Source organism: Canis aureus, chromosome 22, assembly GCF_053574225.1.
Source record: "Canis aureus isolate CA01 chromosome 22, VMU_Caureus_v.1.0, whole genome shotgun sequence".
NCBI lineage: Eukaryota > Metazoa > Chordata > Mammalia > Carnivora > Canidae > Canis > Canis aureus.
The window spans coordinates 18,807,983-18,830,437 of record NC_135632.1 but is presented as its reverse complement, the minus strand read 5'-3'; the positions used below and the strand labels follow the sequence as shown (position 1 = coordinate 18,830,437).

General features: G+C 40.8%; 1 long non-coding RNA gene across 1 annotated transcript in view; it reads right to left on the bottom strand.

Moving 5' to 3' along the window:
* Positions 1–22,455, bottom strand: part of LOC144293835 (uncharacterized) — a 118,615-nt gene that overhangs the window by 85,563 nt on the left and 10,597 nt on the right. The window lies entirely within an intron of this gene.

The window sequence follows — 22,455 nt, the reverse complement described above, 5'->3', positions numbered from 1 at the left end:
GTTAGATCATGCCATATCTGTGTACGAAACTCCCCAAAGACTTCCTGTCTTAGAGGACAAGTCCTCACAATGTCATATAAGACCCTGCATGATCTGTCTCCTCCCTTACCTCTCTGATTTTATCCTCTATTATTCTTTTCTGCACATATTCCTGTTAGCTACACTTGTCTCTCTAACTCTTAAAGACCCTACACAAGCTCCCACTAAAAGCCCTTCTCCAGATACCAAAAAGCTTACTACCTGACCCCCTTTAGGTTTTATTTTGCTCAAATGTCACCTATTCAGCGTGGTCCATTTTTGACCACCTCAATGAGAATTACAACACTCTTTTCAAAATGTTCCACTGTCCTTCCTTATTTTTCTTTATGGCATTCAGTGCTACCTAATATGGTATAAATATACTATTTATTTTATTTATCTGTTTATTGTGTCTCCCTCTGCTGAAATGTAAGCTCACTCAGTAGGTAGTTTTGTCTGTCTCATTCACTGTGTTTATCGAGTATTTAGAACAGTTTTGGCACATAATAGGTACTCAATAAATATTTTTTGAAAGAATATGTGGTGTTTGATTAACTATAAAAGAGACAGGAACTTTTTATTTAATAGTTTTTCTTTAAACTACCCTTGGAGTTTAGAAAGTTGCTTCTATATAAAGTTGCTGCTTCTGGGCAGCCCCGGTGGCCCGGCAGTTTAGTGCCGCTTTCTGCCCAGGCCTGATCCTGGAGATCCGGGATCGAGTCCCGCGTCGGGCTCCCTGTATGGAGCCTGCTTCTCCCTCTGCCTGTCTCTCTCTCTCTCTCTCTCTCTGTCTCTCTCTCTCTCTGCCTCCCATGAAAAAATAAAATATTGTAAAAAAAGTTGCTGCTTCTAATTTTTTTGCCAGAAGAACGTATTATCCACATGATTCCCTAATGCTAACGCTTGCATCATTACATATTACATACTGTTGGGTTTTTTTTTTTTTTTCTGTTTAACACGCCTCAAGAAGAATAGAAATAAAATCAAGAGTCAACAGAAAAATCTATTTATGGGCAATTCCTCCTCTTTCACTTACTTGAACTTTTATTTATGCCCTTTATTTTGTTGAAACAGATTGGATTTGCAAATTATGTCCTCAGGATTTGATTCTACTTATGCTTCTTTTTTTAAAAAAAGGATTTATTTATTTTAGTGGGGATGGGGCAGAAGGAGAGAGAGTCTTAAGCAGACTGCCTGCTGAGCTTGGAACCCAACTTGGGGCTCTATCTCATAATCCTGAGATCATGATCTGAGCCAAAACCAAGAGTTGTACACTTAACTGACTGCACCATCCAGGCACCCCTCTCTTTATGTTTCTCTGTCTGCAATTCTACTGGTTGCCATAAGTGAATAATGGAATTGCTTGAGATAGTAGTTCTCAAGCTAGAATGCATATCAGAGTCACTTGTGGGATCCTCTAAATCTGTTGAATCTGAATTTCTCAAAGTAGAGCTTGAAAGTCTCCATGTTTGATCAGTTCAATAATTTTTAGGCAGTCTAGCACCTAGACATAGACTGGCTCTGGAGAAACCCTAGGTTGTGTAGCAGTTATCTACTGTTAGAATTACTGCAGTTTGAGAAAACTGAAATAGTTAGGGATGCCCTTGAGATCCACTCATATCTTATTTTCTAGATAAATATAAATTATGTTTAAGAAATTAAAATTTGTTTATGAAATACCATGCTTGCATTTCAAAAGGAACACTTCTTGAAGACTTAATGAAGTAGAGTGCATAATTACCTAGTTCAAACCACAGCAGTCACAGTCCTAGAGATTTATGGATGCTGCCTCTGTAACAGACATTTCTCAAGTTTATCATTCAGTGCATATGAATGTGGCAGAGTGGGCATGGGGGGGCATTAGAAGTAGAATGCCCCCCCGCCCCCGCCACTTCCACTCTAGGCTTCACTGGATCACCCAAACCCAGGAGCAGCACCAAGGGGCTGTTCAGTTTTCCAGAGATTTCCTGCATGCAGCTTCTTCAGTTCCCTTCTCTCACCACCCTCCAGACCAGCCAGGGAATAGAGACATCTCAGCCCATTACCCCAGACTCTCTTCCCTATTGTCTTCTTCCCTAGGATTTTCTGCACTAAAAACCTCTTCTCCTGTCTTTGCCAATAAAATACAGATCTTCATGGGCAGCTAAAGAACATAAATTATACCTTGGTTAAGGAAATAAATAATTCTGAAAGAAAAATTTCCTAGCATTTCTCAGATTTTTTTCATGGCTTCAATTCTGTGTAAGTATGTATTTGCTTAGTAAATTTTACTAACAACATGTTTTATGTCATCTATAAGCCCTGTGTAACTTACTAGTAATTCTCCTATTGGGAGTCTCTCCCTTTCTCTTTCTCTCTCTTTCCCTCTCTCTCTCCCTAAATGTTACCTTTACATTTTGCCTGAGTTATAAAAAACAAATCTCTCATTTGCTGCCCATGATAGGCAGGATGAGAAGACATCATTCCAAGGTATAATAACATCTTTAAGAAATAAAATTTCTACACACAGAAAAGAACACTCAATTCTATCCCATTTAATCATATAAGATATAATTATGTTCATTTTACAGAAAGAAAACTGAGGATGGAAAGAAGTTGGGAAACTTGCTCAAGTTCAGCAGCACAGCAGGATTCTAACATAGGCAGAAGAGATTCTGCAGTCCACCACTGCATGGTATTTCCTTCTTCCTCCAAAAGGAAGTGGAAACATGCCTACGTTAAAAGTGATTTATAGGGCCTTTCCCGGGATGCCTGGGTGGTTCAGTGGCTGAACGTCTGCCTTTGGCTCAGGGCATGATCCTGGAGTCCTGGGATCGAGTCCCACATTAGGCTTCCTCCATGGAACCTGCTTCTCCCTCTGCCTATGTTTCTGCCTCCCCCTGTGTCTCTCATGAATAAATAAATAAAATCTTTTTTAAAAATAGGGCCTTTCCCTTATTTTAAATTTTTTTAAAATTATTTATGATAGTCACACACAGAGAGAGAGAGGCAGAGACACAGGCAGAGGGAGAAGCAGGCTCCATGCACCGGAGCCTATTCGTGGGATTCGATCCGGGGTCTCCAGGATCGCGCCCTGGGCCAAAGGCAGGCGCCAAACCGCTGCGCCACCCAGGGATCCCCCTTTCCCTTATTTTATATGGTAACTGCTCACCATTTGTTATTTCATCATCACTGATTGCTGACACTCAAACTTCAACCTGCCTGTCTCTGGTCTAAGAGCAGAAGTCTCTAATTGAGATGTTCCTGCTATGTGGCAGGACTTGAATTTTTGTGACTCTTTTCCTAAACACAATCTCTTCAAGGCCTCTCATCCCTGTTGGATGAAATGCCTCGATTGATCTGTTTACAGTGTGGCATTTATGGGTGGATTTTATGGAATCCAAGAATTAGGTTCTTACTGCTTTGATACTTTTCTGTTTTTGTTTCTTCAGCCTACTAGCCACTTTCCAGTGCTGAAAGGGTCCAGTTTGTTTTCCTCATTAGCCTTTTCAACAGCTCAGATCAGAACATCACCAGAATTACTCTAAGCTTTGGAGTTCTTTGATAACTATAAAATGGAACGAAAGACCACCATCCGATCTAGGAGTAAATTCATAAATGTGGACTCTATTTGAACTTCTATAATTCTGTGAATATTCTGTTTGCCTAAAAGAATTCTGTTCTTTTAAACCAAGAGTTCCCTAAATAAATTATTATGCTTTTAAATTTCTGAGTATAATACTTCCCAGGGAAGGGAATATTAAGATAGGCTACTTTATGCAGCAGTAACAAAAACAAAAAGATTAGTGGTTCCTAGCAGTAAGTATCTTTCTCATGCTCATTCTACAGGTTGGGGACTCTATAGCATGTCACCTTACTTCAGGGCCCAGGCTGAGGAATTATCTACCATCTTGAATGTTGCTGCTAGTCAGTGGCTTTGGAATCAGACAGAGTCCATTCCATGATTTGTTGTATGAATACACTGCTTTTTCTGAGTGGACGGGTGAGGGATGGACCATGCCATCCCCTAGCAATATCCAAAAGCCTACAGTTGTATCCAGAGAATAACAGCTGTTTTTTAGTGTGTCCCCATGGATTCGAAGACTGGAATCATGTTTTGGCAGAGGCCAGCTGGTTGTTAACATAACTGTTTTCTTTTTATCTTGGGCACACAACCAGACTCTACACAATTAGATGTGGCCATGTGACTGAGGTCAAGTATAGAAATTAGAATGAAAGTGATGTATCCAGGATGGACTGTCTTATCTTCTGCCCTTCCTTCTTCTACAAACCCAATACAGACAAGCATTGGTGGCCTTGGAAGCCATGTGTTGAGGACAGCAGAGTCACAAGGTGGAAGGAGCCCTGGTCTTTAAATCATTGCTTGGAGGAAGGTTCCCTACCCATCAGGAATAGTCATTTTGGATTTCACTTGCACGTGCGCGCACACACACACACACACACACACACACACTTCAAACATGTTTGAGCCATTCTTCTTTTTAGCCTGATTATTACAGCAGTCAGCATATCCTCAACGAATACAGAGATCTCTGACAAGGTGTTGGTGAACTGGTGAAGAGACCCTTCAAGAAGACAGTTTGCATGCAGATTTTGGCAGAAGATTCTACAATTATAGAAAAGGATGGTAGGAGAGGAGGACTCAAAGAAGAGCAATGGTTCTCTTCTGGATATTCAGACCCCAGCCCAACTCTACCCATTGGGAGAAAGTTTGATGGTCTGGAGTGAGGAGTGGGATTCTCCTCACTCTTGTATGAATAGTCTTAGGCCCTCTAAAGAACCTCAGTGCCTCAGTGACAGTGAGCTGAGTGAACAGTCAGGTAACAGCCAGGTCAATGTGAGGCATTTTGTGCCTTCAAAATTTTGTTTGCCAAAAAAACAAACAAACAAACAAAAAAAAACAACCAAAATTTTGTTTGCCACATGTTGGAAATCTCCACTCCTAGAGAAGTTCTTTTGAGCTTTAGCATTGATTCCAGAAGATTCTGTTAAATTGGATATCAATTATGAAAAAGCATAACTAATAAACTGAAAAGCAAGGTTTAACTAATGGGCAATGTCCACAATATGAGAAAGCCAGATGTGAACTGGGGGAGAAAGCAGGGCACAGCAAGTCTATCTGGGCACCTCAGTTTCAGTCCTGGCCTGGCCAACTTGATGTATTATTTTATTATTATTTTTTTTTGATGTGTTATTTTAAGCAAGTCCTTGGTAGCTCCATTCTTCAACTTCCTCTTTTCATTCCTTGTTTCTCTCAAGACTCAGCCCTTGATGTCACTTCTTCCTGGAAGTCTTCCCTGATTGCAGCCAGGGTTAACTACCCTGGTCGGGCATGTGCACCTCCTTCATGCTCCCACAGAGGACAGCTGCACCACAGCACCATGACCATGTCTCTCCAAATGGACTGGATATTCTTGGTGGCAGGAACTGTGTTTTGCTGGTGGATCTTTAGCATGTGGCCCAGGGTCTAGCATACCAAAGGTGTGTTAGTTTCTAATACATTAGAAACTTGTTCTGCTGGAGATTTGCATCCCACATAAAGAAGAGATCAGGGCCATCCTCATCTAAAGACAGAATCTGAGTTGGAGCCTGAAGGAAGCAGGAGAGGAGGGAACAGGAACTCCAGAGAACCATGTGGCAGGGCCTGACATTGGATCTGAAACAGCCTTCACAGGGCAGTGGGATGGGCAAGAAGTCCTTTGAGTCTCAGGTGGTATAAGCCAGTTACATTTCCATTTGAACACTGGGAAAGGGCTGGTGGAAATAGGATCCTGCACTTTTGTCCCCAGGAATGCCCTGTCACCTCCAGAGTTGTCTGGCTGCTATCCTCAGGCATCCCTATGCTATCATCAGCAATGCCAATGTCCAGGGGGAAGAAATAAATAAATAAAGTTATATTAATATCATCTCCATTAGAAACACAGGAAATAAATTAATGTTTGCCAAATGGGAAAAGAAAAAATCAATAGGGAAAGAAATATTATTTTTAATCTTCTGAGAAGGTTTTTATAAACAACAGAAAGGGAAAAAAATAAAAACCATGAAAAAGAATCTGCCATCATCCTTTTAACCTTTATTTATTATCACTCATTCTACATCATCCTGAACTGCATGATAATTTAAAATTTCATTTTAATTTCAATGTATCATATAATTCAACCTAGCCTTTTACAGCATATTTTTTTTACTGAAAACTTTTTAAATGTCTCAAAAGGAAATACAACCAGGGGGAGGGAGGGTAAGAAGTCCTGTAACCTTCTAGAGTAGTCATTTAATTTCTGAGATTAAAAGGTCTGTGCAAAAATATGATAACACTAAAAGCAACAAACATGACCAGTGTGCATGTTCCTTAATGGCATGCCGACTCGTGTGGAGTGGCTGTGGCTGGCTTCTCTCTGTGTTCTTCTAGGCTTTCATTTGAATTCAAATTATTTTAGACTCTGGGCCATTTTGGTTGTTTTAGAAGAATATTTCTTCACTTGTTTCTACTATGTTTGATCCATTCTGAGATGGTGGCGTCTCCTTTCTGGGACTTGTCCTATAGTTCCTGCCTGAGAGATTTCTAGAGTTTCAGAAAATACTCCTATTTGTAGCTAACATTTATTGAATACATACTCTGTGCCAAACACTTAGTCAAGTGTTGCAAATGCTTTTTGTTTTTAGTGCTCACCACCCTATGAGATGGGAGACTTTATTGTCCTCATTTCACAGGTAAGGAAACTGAAGGTCTGAGAGGTTAAGTAACCTGCCAGAGGTCACATAGCTAGGGAGTAGTAGATATTGGATCACAAGCCCAGTGGATGCCAAAGCTATACTTTTAGATTCATCAAAGGGGGCTGACCAATGGGAACAAGAGAGGTACTAGGCTTCCTTCTTCACATTATCTCACCTAGGCTTCTGCACCAGACATACCCTTCTCCCACGGCTCTGTTGGGAAACTTATTTTCTAAGAAAAAAACTTAATAGAGGGAGCCTGCTGTGTGTGAGCCTGGCTATGGAGTTAGGCTGGACCTGTAATATGGTCGCTAACACCTACACTTTGCCTGCATTCTTCTTCCTGGGCTCACTGTCTTGGCCTGGGCTCTGGTCTTATCATCCTGTTGTTTGTGGGCAAGTCTGAGTTGGCCTGTATTACCAATGCCAGAGATGCAAGCTGCCTGGCTCAGCAGGTCAGCAGGTCATCTGACTGTTTATTGCTTTCATCCACTGATTTACTCACTAAGGCATTGTGCTAGTTGGGATAGGTTAGATTATGCTGAAATAAACAAACCACTCCCCAAAGCTCAGGGATTTAAAATAGGAAAAATTCACTTTTTTTCCTGATATATATCCAATGTGAGTGGTCAGGGGCTTTTTCTCAGCTTCCATCTTGATGTGTGCTTCCCTGACCTCTATAGCAGGGGGGGCAGGAATGTGATGAATCATGCACTGGCTGTTCATGGTTCTGTTTGGAAATGATACGCATCGCTTCTACTTCCATCTCATTGGCTAAAGCCAATCACATGACCAAATGCATCTGGAAGGACATTAACTGGAATATTTGTGAACACCCTTGATGACAGCCATGACACTACTGTAGGTACTCTGATACTGGAGAAAGTCTTTATTCTAGCAGGGAAGACACTTAATGAATCTGTGAATAATTTTAAGCAGAATTAAGTGCTATGAAAAATTGAGGAAAACTTTTTCAGAGAAGGTAGTTAGGAAAGACCTCTGAGAACATGACATTTGAGCTGAGAGTTTCAGTGAAGAAATGACCCTCAAAATCTAGGGAAAGAACATTTTAGGGAAAAAGGAACAGCAAGTGCAAAGGCCCTGAGGTTAGAATAAGCATCATATGTTTGAAGGACAGCTGGAAGGACCAACTGGCTGGGATATAGTGAAGCAGGGGAAGGTGGTTGTGGACAAGGGGTGGAGGGAGCCAGACCATGGAGAGCCCTGTAAGGCCATGATTAGGGTTTTGAGTTTTAATTCAAGTGTGATGAAAAGCTATCAGAGGGTCCTTAAACAAAGGAATGATGGATTCGATTTACATTTTTACAAAGATCATTGGACTGTTCTGAGGATAAGAGATGGTACCTGGCTAAAGTAAAGGTGGGGAAACCACTCCAGAAATGACTGTGTCAGTCTTGTGTCCTCTTCTCTTGCCCTGAGAGCCCAGAGACAAGCATCAATAGTTTGGACCTTTCTGTTCCTCAGAACTCCGCTCCTTAGCCTTCATGCAGGTGAGGCCTGGCTTGGGCAGGGGGCTCACTGAAAGGATGTGTGTCTTCCTCCTACCACCCGTCTCAGAATTTGCAAGGGAAAAATGACACTCATATGCCAGATCCCTCCTGCTAATTCCAGAATATAGAAGACATGGCTATAGGGAGTGATTCGAATCCTGTGGAAACTGTTTACAGTGGCTGGAGAGCCATCTCTACATTTGACTGCCACAATTTTTCTCCCTAATCATGCTTGAAAAATAAATTCCTTGCTTTTAAAAAAATTATAATTTTTAAAACTCCTGAACATTAATTTGCTTAATGCTGCCCTGTCACAGATGATGTATTTCACCTGATGGTTTGGCACAAGAGATGGGCAGAAGGCACCTCATATATTTGTGTCAGGCTTCATTGGCAATGACGTTTGTCAGGGGCTATTTAAGTGACAGCCACAAAACACCTGATTATATACCTAGAATTACCTATTATGGCACAGCAGCTCACGCCTCTATCTGCCATCAGTGATTTGTATGTTTCAGTTGAAATGGGCATGAAACAAATCTGGAAGGAGGTAGATATCCAAATTAGTTCTCTGACCAAGATTTCACAATGAAAACAGGCCTCTTGGCTGAAAGTTTCTGTGTGGCAAATATACTTGGGGCATTTGCTGTTTTTCTTCTTTCTTCCTTCTGCCCATGTATAAACCTTTGGGCTCAGTGAAACCCAGGGGAGGGGCCCTGGCTGAGACACTGCAAATGAATTTCAATTAGAAAAGATTCTTTTCTATTATTGCCGAATCTACCCTAAATTCAAGTTCAACCCTTAAGATCAGAAAAGACAAATAGTAAAACCTTACATTTGTATAGAACTCAAATATTTTCCCAGATTTAAATCTGAATTAGTATGGAAACAAAAACAATGCATTAAAATAGTGCAGAATAAATTAAAAAGGGAGCAGATTTATAACCCTACCATGATCAGAAGCATACTGCAGTGAATCCAGTGCTTATTTTATTCTTTAAGTTGATTGTTTTGAATAGGTAACATATTTACATGTTTTAAAAATTAAAACAATATATATCTGTACCTGGAGCAATAATAATTTCAGGTTCCGTTATTTTGTCTGTTTGTTTTAGAATATTAGATTTATAGAAGAGTTGCAAAGAGAGGACAGAGTCCCTATGAACTGTTCACCCAGCTTCTGCTAATACTATCATCTATAACTGTAGTACTTCTGTCAAAAATAAAAAATTAACATTGGTACAATGCTACTGACTAAATACAGACTTTATTCAGATTTCATCAGTGTTTCCACTGATGTCCTTTTGTCTCCTTGAAATCTGACCCAGGATATAAGTTGGCATTTAGTTACTGTATGCATCTCTTTAGAGTTCTCTGCTCTGTGACAGATCTTCAGTATTTCCTTGTTTGCCATGACCTTGACAGTTTTGAAGAATCCTGGCTAGATATTTTGTAGACTGTCCCTCAGTTGGGATCTGCCTGACGTTTTGTATGATCATGGGTTTGGGAGTAGACTGCCACAGATGAAGGCCATTCTTGTACCATATTTGGGGCACACAACACCAGTTAACATTCACTTGGTTAAGGTAGTGTCTGTTGCCCTTCAGATTTCTCTTCCATAAACTTATTATTTTTCCCTTTCCACACTCTATCCTTTGGACCTGTGTTATTGAGTCCAGGTCCAACTGTAAGAGAGGGGACCCTCTACACATATTACTTGAAATTCTTTTGTAAGGGAAATTTGTTCCTTATTCTCCCATTTATTTATTCAATCATTTGTTTATGTAAATATGGAGTCATAGATATTCATTTCATTCTTTGGGTTATAATCCAATACTATTGTAAGTAATTTTGTTGTGCAAGGCCATAAAGCAAAGCTTGTTGTTCCAGCTGTGGCCCCTGGGAGCTCTTTCCAGTTGGCTCCCTGGTCCTTTTGACATGACTCCACTGTTAACTCTTTCTTTTCCCTCCTAGACTTAGTAGTTGAACAGAGCTAGGAAATATATGTATGTATACTAACCCATGCATATACACAGATCTCTCTTTCTCAAAATAAATGAGAGTTCACACCAGTATCTGTGCCTCTAACCCCGCACCACAGGATCTAGTCTAGCCTTTTTTTCTTGATTATTTATGACTCCTTTCCATGACAGTGAGGAAACTGGCTCCTGTTGTCTGCAATGTCTTTATTTGTTCGATCCTAAAATACATGTAGTCATGACTGTTAACCTATATGTCTATCAGAAATAAATTTATCAACAACAGTACAGTGTTTATGTACAATTCTTTTTGTCTCTAGCCTTAGTTTCTAGTCCAGACATCATTTTCAAAGCTACTTATGTTAGTTCCCTTTTACTTCATCCCCTTCAGCAAATGTGTGTCAAGCATTGGTCACACAGTTAGATTCATCTATCTCAGTCTGCATTCTATCTTGGGATCCCCCAACAACCTAGTTTATTGTTTATTAATGAGTACACAGTGAATTTCATACTTTGTGGTATACAGTTTTATGAATTCTGACAAATGCACCCACCACCCTAGTACTACATAGTCAAAATGCCCCTGTGTGGCCCTTTGTAGTCAGACCTTCCCTATCCTCCAATCTACAGCAACCACTGATTTGTTTTCTATCCCTATACTTTTACAGATACTTTTTTAAAAGTTTCTCTATTTTAAAATTCAGATAGCTCCTTGTTATGTGGGCTTAGGTGCACCACAGACCACACCCTCTTAATATTGCATGTGCAAGCAGCTACCCCACCCATAGTAGGAAAAGAGATGGAGCACAGTGTGGGCTGCAGTTAACCTGCTGGAACACACACGCAGCTCCCATGCTTACTACCTGTGAGGCTTTAATCAAGTTTCACTAAACATTTCAGTACCTTGGTTTCCTTTTTTTCTGAAATGGGGATAATAGAAGAGGCTAGGAAGATGGTAAAGTAGGAGAACCCTAAGAACACTCACCCCATCCCACAGATACAACTAGATAACACTCACATCAGTGTAAATAATCCAGAAATGACCTGAAGACTGGCAGAAAAACTCCACAACTAATGGTAGAGAAGAGACCACACTGAAGAAGTTAGGAAGCACAGAGATGTGGTGCAGAGCTAGCCAGACTGCAGGCCATCTATAGGATGGAGGGAGCTGTGGGTTCAGAGATGAAAGAAACAAACCCTCATACCAGGGAGCCTGTGCAGGGAAGATGAATCCCCATAATATTTGGTTTTGAAAACTAGAGGGGCTGAATTTTGTGAGTTCTTACAACCTGTGTCATGCTGGAACTTTAAAAAGTCTGGACCTTTAAAAGTCAGTGGGCTCAGCTCTGGGAGAGCCTGGACAGTGAGAGGACACTGAGGTCCTCACTATTAAAGAGATAGCATAACAAACAGCCCGGTGGAGTTATAGCATAACAGCAGCAGTTTGAAAAACGCATGGAGCATATGGGAGGGAGAGTTATTTACTAATCTCAGAGCATGTGCTGGAGAGATAGAGATCTTTGGGACAAAGAGGAACAAAGGAGCTGGCAGGCACCATTTCCCAGCTCCAGCTCCAGCTCCCAGCCTAGACACACAGCCACTTGCAGGAACAAGTGCTGACCCACATTACCTAAGTTGCTAACACCAAGCCCTGCCTTCTGGGCTTCAGGGACCTATCCCTTTCAGTAACACTTGCCTCAGTTCCAACACTGAGGGTCTCCTCCCCAGAAGACTGAAACAAACGTTACCAATACTGCATCTCCAGACCTGTGGGCTTTTGGGGGCCTTAGTCCTGGTGGTGGTAGTGGCAAGCCCAATACATACCTTGTCAACCTGGCCAGCCTGGTCCCCATGGTGGCATCATGTCCCTTTCAGTATGGCTCTCAAACTGGGGCCACAACCATGGCAATGTTCAAGAAGCTCCATGAGGGAGCCAGAAACACTCTAAAGTAACTTCTGCCTTGGAGTGAGGAGATAAAAACCACACACACCAGTTAGATTGTGATCCGAACAGTGGACTGGGGGCAGACAGCTGGTCTGATTTCAGGCCCTGCTCAAGAACAAAAACTTCCCAGAGGATAACAGAGAAAAAGCACCCAGTAGTTTGGTGCTACTGCATGTCTAGCAAATGCCTAGTCTGACCAAACTCAAGACCAAGGTGGCCCCAGACCAATCCACTAACACCACAGGGACCAAATACTGCCCACAACAGGCAAAGAGATCCCCTGTGGATGATTGGCCTGAAGAAAAAAGTGGCCAAGGCACAACAGCAGGGTATATGCAACACACACAGGGAACACTCCTGAAGCACCAAGTTCTGGTGAACAGGGGACACTGCACTGCAGGGCACTACAGGGCTTCTTCTTCCTAAGACCATTACTTTCAAGAGTAGAAGATATAGCTGACTTTCCTAACACACAGAAACAGACACAGAGTCAGGCAAAATGAGGAGGCAGAGGTATATGTTACAAATGAAGAAACAGGACAAAATTGCTGCAAGAGACCTAAGTGAAACAGATATAAGTAAAATGCCTGATAGAGAATTTAAACTAATGACCATAGAGACACTGGACTTGAGAAAAGAGTGGAGGACATTAGTGAGACCCTTAACAAAGAGATTTAAAAAAGAACCAATCAGAGATGTAGTACTCAATAAGTGAAATTCAATACACTATATGGAATAAATAGCTGACTAGAGGAAGCAGGGGAATGAATTAGTGACCTGAAGGACAGAGTAATGAAAAGTAGTCAAGCTAAATAGGTGATAGAAAAGAATAATGCAGAATTAGAAGAGACCTAGGGAACTCAGTGACTCCATCAAGTGTAAAAACTTTTACATTAAGGGATCTCAAAAGAAGAAGAGAGAGATAAGGGGGCAGAAAACTTATTTGAAAAAATAAAGTTGAAAATTTGCCTAAAATAGGGAAAGAAACAGATATCCAGATCCAAGAGGCACAGTGAGCCCCAACAAGATTAACCCAAAACTCCCAACAAACAAACAAAACTCTAGATCCAAAAGGCTTCACAGGTGAATTCTACCGAACACTTAAAGAAGAGTTAATAGAAGAGGAAGTAAAACTTCCAAATTCATTCTATGAGGTCAACATTACCCTGATACCAAAACCAGGTAATGACACCACACACACACACACACACACACACACACACACACACACACAAGAGAATTACAGGCCAATATTTCTGATCAATATAGATGCAAAAATCCTCTACAAAATATTAGCCAACAATACACTAAAAAAATCATTCACCATGATCAAGTAGAATTTATTCCTGGGATGCAAGCCTGGTTCAATATTCAGAAATCAATCAGTGTGACACATCACATCAACAAGAGACAGAATAAAAACCATGTGATCATTTCAACAGATGAAGAAAAAACACTTGACAAAATACAAATCCATTCATGATTTTTAAAAAAATCCTCAACAATGTAGGTTTAGAGAGAAGACACCTCAACATAATAATAACCTTATATAAAAAACTCACAGCTAAAATCCTACAATGGACAAAAACTGAGAGCTTTTTCCCTAAGGTCAGGAACAAGAAAAAGATGTCTACATTCACTTCAATGTAATACTGGAAGTCTTCACCACAGCAATTAGAAAACAAAAAGAAATAAAAGGCATCCAAACTGGTAAGAAAGAAGTAAAACTTTTGCTTTTGGCAGATGATATGATACCATACATAGAAAACCCTAAAGACTCCAACAAAAAATTCTACTAGAATTGATATATGAATTTGGTAAGGTCACAGGACACAAAATCAATATACAGAAATCCATTGCATTTGTATACACTAATAATGAAGTTGCAGAAAGAAAAATCAAGAAAAGAATCCTATTTACAATTGCATCAAAAATAATAAAATATCTAGGAATAAACCTAAGTAAAGAGGTGAAAGGCCTACACTCGGAAAACTATAAAAAACTGATGAAAAAATTGAAGATGACACAAAGAGATGGAAAAACATTTCATGTTCATGGATTGGAAAAACAAATATTGTTAAAATGTTTATATTACCCAAAGCAACCTACAGGTTTAATGTAATCTCTATCAAAATACCAATAGCATTTTTCATGGAGCTAGAACAAATCATCCTAAAATTTATATGGAGCCACCAAAGACCCCAAATAGTCAAAGCATTCTTGAAAATGAAGAACATAACTTGAGGTATCACAATCCCAGACTGCAAGTTATATTACAAAGTTGTAGTAATCAAAATAACATGGTATTGGCACAAAAATAGACACATAGATCAGTGGAACAGAATAGAGAGCCTGGAAATAGACCTATGATTATATGGTCAATTAATCTTCAACAAAGAAGACAAGAATGTGCAGGGAGGGGGAACAGTCTCTTCAACAAATGGTGGTGTTAAAACTGGACAGCAACATGTAAAAGAATGAAGCTGGACTACTTTCTTCCACTATACACAAAAATAAACTCAAAATGGATTGAATTCCTAACCACAATGACCTGAAGCCATAAAAATACCAGAAAAGACCACAGGCAGTAATGTCTCTGACATCAGCTACAACATTTTTCTAGATATGTCTCTTGGGGCATATTGGGACTACAAAAAAATAAAAATCTTCTGCACAGTGAAGGAAATAATCAACAAAACTAAAAGGCAATCTATGGGATGGGAGAAGATATTTGCAAATTATATATCTGACAAAGGGTTAGTATCCAAAATACATAAAGAACTTAAACAACTCAACACTGAAAAACCAAATAATCCAAATTTTTAATCCAATTTAAAAATGGGCAGAAAACATGAATAGACATTTATTCAAAGAAGACATCCAGATGTCCAACACGCACATGAAAAGATGTTCAATGTCACTCATCATCAGGGAAATGCAAATCAAAACTACAATGAGATGTCACCTCACACCTGTCAGAATGGCTAAAATCAACAATAAAAGAAACAGCAAATACACACACACACACACACACACACAGGAATATTATTCAGCCATAATAACATAATAAAGAATGAAATCTTGCCATTTGCAAAGACATCGATGGAGCTAGAGTGAAATAAGTAAGTGAAATAAGTGAGTCAGAGAAAGACAAATGCCATATGATTTCACTCACATGTGGAATTTAAGAAATAAATGAACAAAGGAAGAGAGAGAGGGAAACCAAGAAACAGACTGTTTAGTGCCATAATGTGGATCATACCTCTCTTTCATTGATACTGTATCATTAGCTTCTCTAATGGCTCCTAGCACATGGTATAGATAATATGTAGTTGGCGAGTGAATACATGAATCCTTACGATGTGCTGGTGGTACTTGGAAATGCAAAGATGAATGAATCCCAGTCCTTTTGTTGAGTGCGAGAGGCAGGCATGTAAGTGCTATAATCCATGCCTCACAGAGACAGGCCTGGCTGGCTCTTATTGGGTCACTTGGAGACAGGTCTCAGGAGGATTAGAAATCCACTCTGTGGACAAGTCGGGAGGGGTTGCTTTAAGTGAAGACATACATGTAAGCTTCTGGAGGCTTGAGAGATCTTGGGATGTTCTGAGAATGGCAAGTAATCTGATATGACTGTGCATGGAATGCTTAGTCACAGGGAAGCAGGAGCTAAGGCCAGTGTGGAGGCCAGGGCCAGATCTCAATGGTTGTTATGTTCCATGCTGAGGAGTTCAGATTTTTTTTGGAGGGCAGTGGAAGCCACTGAAGGCTTTTGAGTAAGAACGTGGAAGCATCAGGTATGTGTTTGGGTGGGTTAGTGAGGATGCAACAGTGAGAGTGGATAGAGGATAGAGGGGGCATTTCAAAAGCAGGGAGACCAGAAGGAAATTGCTGGGGATAGCTAAGAGAGACATAGCTGTGGTCTGAACTTGAATAGTGGAAGGGGGAAAGGAGAGAGGGTTGAGAGACATTTTAATGGTAGATTTAACAGGATTTTGAGGTCAACTGTATATAAAGGACTGAAGACAGAAAGTAGTAGAGAAAGTGACAGCCAGTGTGCCTATTTTGGGTAAACTTCTGGATGGTGGAAACATTCCTGGATTCTACCTGGAGGTGGGATAGAAAGAATGAGTTCAGGTACCCACAGATGTGCCCATTACATACATCTGTGCACATGTGTGCATATACACCATTCACCCACTAGTAATTATTGACATTAAAACAGAAAACACAAAATCAAAAGTGACAGAAGGGGTTAAAAAGGTGCTTTAAAGAAACATAAAAGAACAATGCATCTTCCCCAAATGGTTCAGATTGAGACGAGGGCCAGGAAAGAAACTATGTGCATAATCACTGGGTTGTGGAATGACCTAGACCTGCTTTGTCTTCAGTCACCTCTGATTGGCATGATCTGTTCCCTGCAATGGTGACCTTAAATAGATAAAGTGACATACTGTGTCTATGGATATAACACCACTACCCACTGCCCACAGGAGAAGCCCTCTGAGTCCTCATCCTCCCTGGGATGATGACATTTTCACAGCGGCAGCTGGTCCCGACCACAGGTGCAGCCTAAGACCTTGGAGCAGAAAGAAACTGAATGGCCCCCATGAGAATTGAAGTCCTGTGACCTTCACCTTGTTAATGGTGCTCTAATCAATGGAGCAAACCTGTCCTGCCCGGCAGAGGGTGCTTTATACTCCAGTCCCTGCCTGCTTTCCTGGAATAACATGCCCTGTGACATAAGTGCTGAAATTAAATGTTAAATTCAGAGGAAAGGCCATATGGTATGAAAAGGCAACTCAGGACACAGACACTAAGAAAATGTGGACTTGATTCTGACACCTTTTTGAGGGGCACAGGCCTTTAATCAGGCAGGGTGTTCCTCTTGTCTGTGTCACTGCATGTGTGCATCACAGGGGCAAGAGAGACCCAGTCTGCACTCAGCACTCCTGTGACTATAATAGGACAGCTTTATGGCGAGCAAGGAGGCACATCTATTACAGAGTCTCTTGCTCCAAACTGCAGATGAGAGAAATTCTCTAATCTCACTCAGTTTTAATCCTGGATTAAGGCAGATTTGTTAATAAAACACTAGTAAAATCAAGAATAGTTTGCAATTATCTTCAGTTTCCATTACATATGTTTTATGGTTTTTAAAACACGCACAGATGAAGTAAAGCATATTTTAAAGTCCCCAAACTTCTGAATAAGAATTCAGGGAAATTGAGAGTTCCAATGATAAAGTGACTGCAGGAAAACGCAAAGAAGGATGAGAAGAGAGAAGAGAATAGTTTAAGATAATATTCTCAATGTTTACCTATCAGGCTAATCCAATCAAATGATGACCCCCAAACAGTGGCATGGAGGGTAATGACAAGTTTGTTGAGATGCATGTACTGTGGGTCAAGCTCAGACATAGGTGTGCTAGCCCAGATTGTCTCTCTCACCTAAGGGAGAGCTGCATTAGCTATGCAGACTGGTACTTTCTAGCAACTCAAGGAGAATGAACTATCCTGGCTCTTCTGCTCTGCACACAGGACTCAGCCAGACACGGCATCACATATCTGGGGAATCTGTGAAACCCTGAAGGGGACAGCCCCATTAGGCTGTGCTGAGCCTGAGTCTTTAAACTGCCTGCCCTCCAGCTCCAGGGGAGCCTCCTGTGGCTGCCTCTTTTCTCATTTCTAGAAGTGGGGCTGCTGGTGGTGCTAAGACAATGCAGTCAGGGTACAGGGTAGCCTTGTTCCTTCGAACCTTTGGGAGGGCATTGGGGTAGTAGCAACAGTCTGTGAAAATGAAGCACTTTCTGCACATGCTCTCTGTGCAAAATCCTGCCCATTTGTGTTAGCCTCGTTTCAGAGTTTGTTGTGCACAGACCCTCTCTCTCTCTTCCCTAGGGACTGATTCAGAGGTGGGGAGGGTCCAGAGAAATAACTGTCCCCACCTGTCCACAACTGGGTCCAGCTCACATGTATGTTTTCCTTGTTCAGCACAGTTAGTTCATACAATGCTGGGTTGGAAAGAGTACACTTTACATAACACTTTCCTGGCTGTGGCAAATTTGAGAGATATGGTGACTCTGGGCTGTATTCTATCTGGTGACAATCCTCAGGAGAGCAGGGGCAGCCACTCCCATTAGGTTAGGTGGGTGCACACACTGCTCACCAGAGGCCATACCACTCCCTAGGGACCACTCTTCACAGAGGCTAACTGTCCCTGCCATTCATTGCTTATTCTACTTGTGCTGCTGTTCATCTTACAGTAAAGAAGAAATGGACTCTTTCTTGTTCCTGTGTCTCTCTTGGGGGAAACGAGAAACCGCAAGGGCTGCATGTTTTGTCAGCATGCCTCACTCATTTATGGTGCTTGCCTGGCCCCTGTGGGCATTTGTTTTTGTAATCCTTACAAGTCTAGGCGTATATAACTGGCCAAAGCTATATTTACACAGAACAGCATGCACTGTTACAGACAATATCTTGGATTTGACTAGATGCTGTGGATCTTTGGGAATGGTAACTTTCCAATCCATTAATGTCAACTCCACAAATCTTCATACGGCATGGAGAAAGATTTCCTAGATCTGAAGTACAGCTTAGGAGGTTCAGAACACCCTGAAATTGTATACAAAATCTTATGTAAGAGAATTTTTCTTTTTTTTTCCTTGAGCAGAAAATTAATAACTTTCATTTGTTATGTGTTATTCATGGATTCTTAAAATAGTCCATGTTCCAAAAGAGTTAATGATTTAGTAAACTGTATGATTATACGTCATCTTATTCCAAAAAAATGAGATTATTTACAAAGATGCCTATAACATAAAAGTTATAATAAATTAGGACCAAGTATTAAAATGACAGTTGGTTCAGCTGATCTGGCTGTTTGGGACCAAGGTCCCTTCCCCATGAACTTGTTATATGTCTCTCGGGATCATTCATTATTGAGGCTCTTTGCTCCTAACAAGACCTCAAAAGAGAAATGACTTTGGAAGGCCCTAAGTCCCTGGAGCATGTCAAAGAGAGAAGTAGCTGAGGATTCTTTCTTAAGCACATCTAGAAAATTATACTTATGTAAATATACATAAGTATGAATATGTTTATGTGTATGTACACTAGTAATGGGTGTGTGGCCGTGTGTGAATGTGTATATGTGACCTTGAAAATATGAGTGTATGTATATGGTGCTGTGCTCAAAACTACATGTATGTATGATTTTCATCATATGTTTGTGAGTGAGTCTGAGTATGCATACCGATATATCACAGTCCAGCAAGGCCCAGGGGAAATATAATAGGTAAAGAAGGAGGGCAGAGTTCTCTGGGAAGATTGGGGCATAATTTTTAAGTGGTGATAAGGATGAACACTATTTCAGGATACACTCAATGATCTAAACATCTATGGGTGGTAAAATCACAGGTAGTACAAATACTACTGTAGTTTGTTGTCTATGCTAATAATGGAAACATTAAATTTCAGTTTCAGCTAGTGAAAATGAAGATGTAAGTTTTTCCATTAAAGTTTATGAACCCTCAGGGATCCCTGGGTGGCTCAGTGGTTTAGCGCCTGCCTTTGGCCCAGGGCATGATCCTGGAGACCCAGGATCGAGTCCCACATCAGGTTCCCTGCATGGAGCCTGCTTCTCCCTCTGCCTGTGTCTTTGCTTCTCTCTCTCTCTCTCTCTCTCTCTGTGTCTCTCATGAATAAATAAATAAAATTTTTTTAAAAATAAAATTTATGAACCCACCCTCTAAAATATATTCACAGCCTCAATGAAAGTAACTATTGACCTTGTGTTAAGAACCCCTGATTGACAGAGTCACGTCCAACGTTTTTAAGGAAAATATAGAATAGAGCAGAAGGGGATGGAAAATATCAGAAAGTATCTCATATAGTAAGAGGTATGATATTAAATATTTTGTTTCAATAACTGTGTGCATATGTGTGTGCATGCTGGGTCATGATGTGAAACTAGGCAAAATAGTTTTTAAAATGTACCAGAGTGTGAGTTTTAAATAAATCCTAAGTCTTCTGGAATGCAAGTGAAGAATTTTAAGTGCAAGAGCACCTGCCTAGGGTTCAGTTGCAAAAACCTTCCTCCAATAGCTGTGAGAAGCATGGACCAGAGTGAGGTGAGGCAGAAAGAGGGCAGCAGTTAGCAGGTCACCATGGAATTTGAAGAAGCAGGAGAGCATCTATGTGATGGTGAGAATGGAGGGGGAAGGACAGATTCTAGGACATAAGGAGGTGGAACCTAGGAACTTGGTGACCCATTAGATGTGCACAGGAAAGAGTCTTGCTTTAGGCTCCTAGATGGATGGACATGCCAATCTTAGATGGAGTTCACAGAAGCAGGACCTAGACTGAGGGGGACTGAATCTGATTTTTGGTGCTCCAATTTGGGATGTCACTAATCTCTTTCTAGATCTCAGTTTCATCATTTCTGAAATGTAGCATTTTTATCTGAAAAGAGATTTTTTTGAATATTATATATAAAGTTCTACCCCATGAAGGTATTTATGTGATTACATTAAGTGAGATTGTGTACATGAAAAGAACCTTCTAAACTAAATATTAAAAATCTTTCTACAAATAATAGTTATCTAATATGTAAATAAAGTCTGTTTTCTTTGCAAGGGACCAAAGCAAACTGAACTGAGTGCAAAGGGAACATACTGGCTTATTTAAATAGAAAGTTTATTTATTTTTTTAAAGATTTATTTATTTATTTTAGAGTGAGAGCAAGAGAGAGAGAGTGTGTGTGTGCCTGAGTGAGGGAAGGGCAGAGTCTCAAGCAGACTTCTTGCCAAGCACAGAGCCCCATGCAGGGCTCCATTCCCATGACCCATGAGATCATGACCTGAGCCCTGAAACCACGAGTCAGATGCTTAATTGACTGCACTATCCAGGTGCCCCCCGAAAGAAAGTTTAGTGAAAAGTCTAGCTTCAGGTAGAGCTGGATCCAAGGATTCCTGATTTTGTTCTTGTTCTTGTCCAGGGTCTTTTCTGCTCTCTGTAATGGTTCTTTCTCAAGGAAGCTTTCTCCCTGAGGGGCAAATTGGTGGCAGCATCTTTAGCCTCCTAGTCTTCCAGGGTCCACACTAGAATTTTATCATTAGTGTAGGGCTGCAAATAGAGGAGGCGCGGAGCACATTTCTGGTGAGCTGGATGTCTGGGGTCCATGGTTGAAAGCATGAACATTCGTAGAGTTCTTAAGATTCAGGGCTGCTTTTTAGAGGATTGACTGGGATGAAAATTCAAAAGCCCTGATAACTAGGAAGCCCCATTCAAGAGAGGGAAGTCAGGATTTTGCAGTGCAAGTATCCAGGAGCATTATAATTCTCTTCTGGATTATTAAATTGAGAGGTTATAGGACATCTGTGTGCATCGGATAAGAATCCAGGGCCCATAATCTTCCAGGGTCTCTGCAAAAGGAACTGCACGTTCCTCCCCACCCCCAACCTCCAGCCCCTGGTCCTAGAGCCTGGAGCCTGTCTGGCTGAGATTTCTTTGCATTGAGGCCCTTAAGATAGGCAGGGGGGCTTTGAGAGGTAAGTTTGTGGTTAGCACTTTAGCTCTGGGCCAGTTGATCATAAACAGATTTTTACAGTGCACATAAAGTACTCCAGTTGCCCACACACATCTACAAGTGGATTTGCACATGTGTTCGTGTGTATACAGACACACACACACACACACGTGCACACACACCTCAAAAAGCAATTTTCCCCCCAGAGCATCAAGAAAGTTCCCCTTTCCACTTAAATGCTTTTCCAAATAGTCTTATTTTATTTTATTTTTTTTTATTTATTTCTCTGCCATATCCTTTTCAATCTGGAAAGTGACTTGGCCTCTTTTCCCCCATCTATTTTCTGCCTTCCCGCTATTCAGTTTAGGCATGAAACACAGAACTAGATTGAAAGCATTCAATGGCTATTCAATCGGAGAAGAAAAGAGCCCCTTGGAGCTTTATTAGATATGAAGATCCACAATAAAAATCAATTTCTGCCTCTTTATGCAGTTTAAATGACAAAGCACCCACCCATTCTGCAGCCATTGTGCCGGGGAAATGTAATTCAGTCCCCGAGCTGGGCCCAGGGCGCCGCAGACTCCCTGACCTGCACTGACAGATTCCAATATGATACAGACCTTCGGAGATAATGACAGCCACTTCATCTCACTGCAAGAAAAAAGTTATCTGATATCTTTGAGGGTTAAAAGGCTATGTGGGCAGCATTTTCAATAACCCACTAAATCAGCATCTTAAAAAATACCTAAGCTTTGTTCCTTTA